The sequence below is a fragment of the Taurulus bubalis genome, assembly GCF_910589615.1.
Source record: "Taurulus bubalis genome assembly, chromosome: 16".
Classification (NCBI taxonomy): domain Eukaryota; kingdom Metazoa; phylum Chordata; class Actinopteri; order Perciformes; family Cottidae; genus Taurulus; species Taurulus bubalis.
Window position 1 is genome coordinate 8,448,770 of NC_136604.1, and position 6,216 is coordinate 8,454,985.

The window sequence follows — 6,216 nt, forward strand, 5'->3', positions numbered from 1 at the left end:
CAAATGAGTAGACCTTTCATTTCCAACCAACCTGAAATACTGAATGAGTAAACAGAAAGATGAAGTGGGACAAAACTGCAGCTCAGCCCTGGTATATTTATTTTCTTCAACAGACATACAAACACGCGTGCATGGATCTCTGCAGGCTTGCACGTTTACACAGGCACAAACACAGTCGCACGAACACACATAAACACAACCCTATCCACCTCAAATCCTGAAAGAATTTGCACTGAGCCTGTTCTGTGGCATGAAAATAAGATATAAGAAAATGATAGGGACAACTGTTTCAAGTAGGCATGGGAACTGACTGTCCATAATTTGTTTTTTTCCATCCTTTTTAACCAGAGTAATTAGATGATGTCATAAAGAGTTGCACTTTCTGTGATCCTGAAGAGGGAAATCAAAACATGGAGGATTTTCTGCTCAAAAATCTCTGAAAAGTGTAAAGAACATTCACCTCTGTGCCGGAACAACCTACATGCATGCTTTTTAATTGTCTCTCTCACGTCAGGTACAAGCGTGTAGGAAGATCATGCGTGTGTGTGTGTGTGTGTGTGTGTGTGTGTGTGTGTGTGTGTGTGTGTGTGTGTGTGTGTGTGTGTGTGTGCTTGATTGCGTTGATCTGTCTGTCCACAGTTAAGCTCGCATACTACTGGTACCATCAGCCTCACATTTTTATTTTTTCATCCATGACTGTACTGTATGTTTAAAGACCTCTCCGGGTTGCGGTGATTCACAATTCTTTGAAAAGTTTACATTATTGCATGTTTTGTACCGTCACTGATGGCTGAATCTTCACTGCTCTTAAACAATTGTTGCAAAATATTTTTTTGCCGATCAGCGAGGCTAAAACAAGCCTTTTCTAGTCAGTTGCAGCCCACATTTTGGTCTTTGCTGTGGCTCAAAAACTGACCTCCGCACAAACATCTGGTCTCATCTTGAATTTGAGTATCTGCAGGTTAATTTCATACTCGATATGTTATGATCCACAAAACCAGATAGTCATATCCCAGTTTTTGTTGACCGTAAGGGGGGCCGGGAAAGACATTTAAGTGCGATTCAACTCTTCTTTTGTTTGGGCGGGGAGAGGCAGACACACCTGGCGGAGCTGAGGGCACGCTCCGAGTTCAGCATGTTCTCAGACCGGGTCTAATGTGCAGAGACTCGTCTTGAGGCAGCTTGTTGCCACTTTCTTCCTTCTGGCTCTCCAGCATGACCATTAAAGGAGAAGTGTGTGGCCCCTTCAGAATACAACTGTTAGGTTTAAAGACAGACTATCATCATGTGCCCATCCCCAAACAACACCTCACCATCTATTTACATAAATAACTGTGTTGGTGTGAACTGAGAAGCAACCCAGCAGTGCTCGGTCCAGTTCGTGTCCGCCATTGTTAGTCAATATTGGTCCTCTGCAGGCGTCGTTCGAGCTCTTTCTTAGCAAACAATGGAAGTGAAGTGTTTCCTTTAATTAGCATTGCACAGGTCTACCTCCTCTTATGAAATACGAAGATAGCATCGCCGTCCTTCCTAAAATGGTTTCCCTGTTTATGGTCTTTTTTTTGTTGCTTGCTCTGCCACAAGTGTTGCAGTGGCATTGGAAGCAAAGTTGATGATTAGGTGGAGCAATTTGAAAGGTAATCAGTGAGTAACCCTAGCATTACAGCAAAGTGATGAAGTGGTAAGTGCCAGTTCTTAATTAGCTGTAGTTAATTACCAGAAGTAAACAAAGAGGTGGTTAATTATCCATAGCCGTATCCAATGATCAGTGTGTCGGCTGAGAGATTGGAGTTCAGGTAAGACTAATAAGATGACATCGTAGTGAGCGGCCCTGTCGACGGCCAGGCAGTCGCTGTGCTTAGACATTGAAGGAAGACACCCACACACACAGACACACAAAAATGTACGCCTGCATACCCACCAAACAGCCAAACTGAGAGACAAAGAGCAGCTGAGAAGGAGGCGGATGAGGAGGAGGAGGATCGAGGAGAAATGCAAACACAATGTTAGATAACGAGAGTGGAAGACCAAGAATGAAAGCAAAAGTGAGGAGGCGTGCGAGATGAGAGTGAAGAGCTTAAAAAAAGATGCTCTTAGGAAGGACAATATGCAAATTATGAAAGATGCAGGAGAAAAAGTGCAAAGGAGGGATAAACCATAAAGCAACAATTAACATGTTTTCACCTATAAATGATGCAGGGAAACCTGTGAGCCTGTTATTAGCAAACATGTTACCTTTACCGACCTGCAATTATGTCTGTCTCCCTTGGGCAAATTGAATTTTTAGAGGTGCGATGCATCATTTCCCTTACACTGTCAAAATCTAGTAAGTGGTGTGTGAGATATTGCAGGCGACTCACAGACAAACAAATGAGCGATGCAGTGCCTTCTCTTGGGAAACGCAGAGTCATTTGAATAGCAGCGACAAATCGAGGGAGTCAGTCTCATCCATCCAGTGCAGCTTCAAGCAGCACAAAAAAACACCAAGATTTCAACATGTGAGACGGAAATCTACAGGAAGTTTAATAACGCCGAGGAGATAAGAAGGAGGAAGGTTTGAAATAAAGGTGAAAAGGGACTTAATGTGTAAACATAAATATAGTTGAGGCAAAAGTGAGTGCAGAGGAGAAGCGGAAGTAGGGACGGATGCCAAATGAATGAGAGGGGGCCGGCAAGAGGAGAGAGTGATAAAGATAGGAATAGACAGGAAACAAACAAGAAGGACAGAGGGAGAGAGGAGAGGCACAACATGTAATAAGATGTTCAGATGAGTTCTAACGTAGAAATATATGGGCGCAAGATACGAGAGTGATGCTGGAGAGATGGAACAAGATAATAGAGAGGACTATAGTAGTAGCAGAAAGGAGTATTATTTAGTAAAGCAGAAATAGATTATGATCGTATTTATCGGAGGAAATTGGGAGCAGAGAAGAGAAAGTCTCAGAAAAATAGTTGAGAGATGAGAAAGAAAGTTGCATAAAAGGTACAGAGATCTAGTGCAATGAACATTTGTGGAGAGACATTTAGAGAGAAAAGATGGAGGAGTGTGAGTTAAAGTAGGGAGAAGAGTTTTCATCTACAAAACAAAAGCCAGGGCAAAAAGAGAGAAATTTGCAGCTAAGTGGTGTGAGAAAGTGAGGGGGGGCTTCCATCGAAGTGGGCAGGTGGACCAGAGTGAGAAAAACAGAAATTGAATAGTGGAATGCGAAAGTACTTTTTTTGAAAAATACAGACAGACACAAGGAGAAGAAGAAAAAAGAGGGCGAGATTGACACTCAAATGTAAATAGGAAAAAAGACGCACACTGGTGGATTCCTCAAAAGCCCCTTCAATATGTATGAGGGCAGCTCCATAGACTGCGGCGGCCACAAACAAGTGACAGAACAGAAAGGAGAGGAGAGCGGCAGTGGTTGTGTTGAAAAGAAAGAGCTGCTCTCCTGTCAGCAGACTTTACAGTGTGTCCAGGCAGTCCAGAGAAAGGGGACCACCCAGAGGCTCTGTTTACCGTCCCCTGCTCTCCCTCGACACAACAAGACAACAGCCTGGCATCGCTCAAGAGGCTCACTGTGAATATCCGGCCCGCCGAATTACAAGGGCCGACCGGAGCACTATTACATCACTACAATGCATACAAAACTAAAATCCAGCACCACGTTATGCTTATCTCACACGGGCCAGCTGAGCACCGTTCTCCAGAGGAAATATATGTGGAAGCTGAATCGTATTGACTCTGTTTGCAGAGCCATGCTTTGTTGTTGTTGTTGTTGTTGTTGTTGTTGTTGTTGTTGGAAGAAGCTGTAGGCTAGCACCTGATCCCGCAGAACTATTGAGAAAGAACAGCATGTGCTCTCACGCTTGTCAATCCCAAGGAGGCCGAAGCCGTCCAATGTTTGCTCATTACCCCTGAAATATGTCCACATGACAGTGACATGCTCATGCTTGCCCCAAAGAGCCGCGATCTGTCCAGAGAGCCCAGACCTCACCGGCGCTGATAGGCTCTCGGGAGCCTGGAGGGAGACGGGAGACATTGTCAGTTGGCGGGGCCCAGAATAGCGCCATCCTTACCGTCACACTGACGGCAAGTGACACCATTGCTAACAAGAGGTTATACTTAACATGCACGTACCGCTCAATGGCTTTGCGGTGGCATCGCCGCTGACTCCTGCTGACAGATGGGAAGTAGTATTCGTGCAACTTTCTGAAGTTGCCTTTCGCGACTCGTTTTGCAGAGAAAGAAGAATCATGTGCGTTATGTATTCAAAGCTGGTTTGGGGCTTTGCAGCTGAACCACAGTAAGAGATGGTGTGAAAAAGATGCAGTGAAGAGGTCTGTGTGTATACGCACTGAGAGACAGTGTGGTAAATACATAGCTCGGGGCTTTTCAGCAAAAAACAAGATAATGTGGAAAAAAAGGAAATGCTGCCGCTCCAATGTCTGGAAGAGCACAGAGATAGCGTTAAATCCTACGGACACGAATGCAGCGCATGTGCGCATGCTGAAGATGTGTTTACATAAGTCTGTTTATGAATGAGCGAAGAGTAGGCACATGTGGTCTCCGGCTCCAAGGGGAGGAATCGTCTCTGTTGCCATGGGTGCCATGCTAAAAAACAATCTGCTTAATAGCAATTACTCCACCCTCCATTCAAGCTGGCACATGCTACCACTCTGCCTTATTACTCGAGGAAACAAGTGACTTTTACAGCCTCTGACCTCCCTTCCTTTTTTCCATATGAACAGCCGTGCCTCTGCCACGGCACACTCCGCCAGCCAAACCTCTCTCTTTCTTAAGAAAATACGGAATGAGAGGAAATGAATTTTATTACCCCATTTCCCTCCCTCTGCTTATTGACAAAGGCACCGCACTCAACCTTAGCGACTTCTGCTCTCCCATTACTTAAAGAGAGGAAGGGAAAATGAATTTTACAGCCGTTGGTCCTATCTGTCTCCTTACTCTGCGGCCCCTACCACCACCTCCTCTGAAGGAGCACACTCCACCACTCTCCCTCTTTCTCATTACTTAACACAAAGATTGGAAATGATTTTTACTACCCATGCCTTTTCTTCTCTCCTCAGCACCGATTATAGTCGCTCACCCACATTGCTCTTATTGTCTCTTTCCTTTGCAGCCTTAAAGAAGGAGAAAATCAATTTTACAGCCCCCTCTCCCCCATAAAGTGTCACACTTCAGATTTGTCTTGTTTCTTCCCTTTCTACTTGTTGAAAAAAAAAAGAGTGTCCAAAATAAATCTTTTGGCCTCTGCTTCCGTTTTATAGCCCCGGGCCTTCTCCAGAAGAGCGGCACACTTCATCCTTCTGCCTCGACCCTCTGAAAGCCTCACCATGCATTAGCATACAGGTGGTGCCTTTTGTCTGCTTGTCAGGCACACTTCTGCTCTGTATATTGCCCATGTGTCCACTTTCAACGCCCGCCAGTAGAGGTATTGTGAAAGGGCAGAGGGTATTTAAAGGTCACTTAGGAAAACCGGCCCTTCTGTTGCCACACCTCCTCCGACACCTCCCATAGATAAGGTGCAGTCATTAGTCTGGAGCTTTGCTGCCCTTTCCCTGCAGCCCCACTTCTGGGTGAGCCCATTCAGCCGTACGGGGCAGTGCTCCTGAATGGGCTTACTGAGTTTATCTGGATTTTTTTCATCATGTTAGTACAATGTTAAATGTTTCTGCTTAAAATGTGAACACTCACGTTCGACCTTCGGCAGAATATATCTTTTACAAAAGAAACATGATTTTGATTATGGGTATTATTTGCATTTGCTACACTCACAGAGCGCATTCTCCACCAGGCAGGTCACAGAGAGCACTGGCTTCAAAACACATCTTTTGATTCCTCTCCTCCCCCAAGACGTGCAATGTTACCGCAAGCCTTTTTTTTTTTTTACATGACTACACACATATCTGCTACCCAGATGCTACCCAGCCTCCCCCATCCTCCCTGCCTCCACCACACCTCCCTCCTCCAGCTGCCTTGCTCCACTTGTGGCTGCTGCTCCAGCACCCTATTCATTAACAGCTTTCTTAATGCTCCCAGATGGGACGACTGTAATTTACGGTGGCTTCGGTGCGCTTACGTTTGTGTGTATGTGGGAGTGTGTGTATGAGTTGGTGTGTTCGTCCATAAAAGCTATGGATAAATGGCAGATTTGTTTATATGTGCAACGGTTTAGAACCGATGGAGAAAGAAAACACCATTGTCATAAT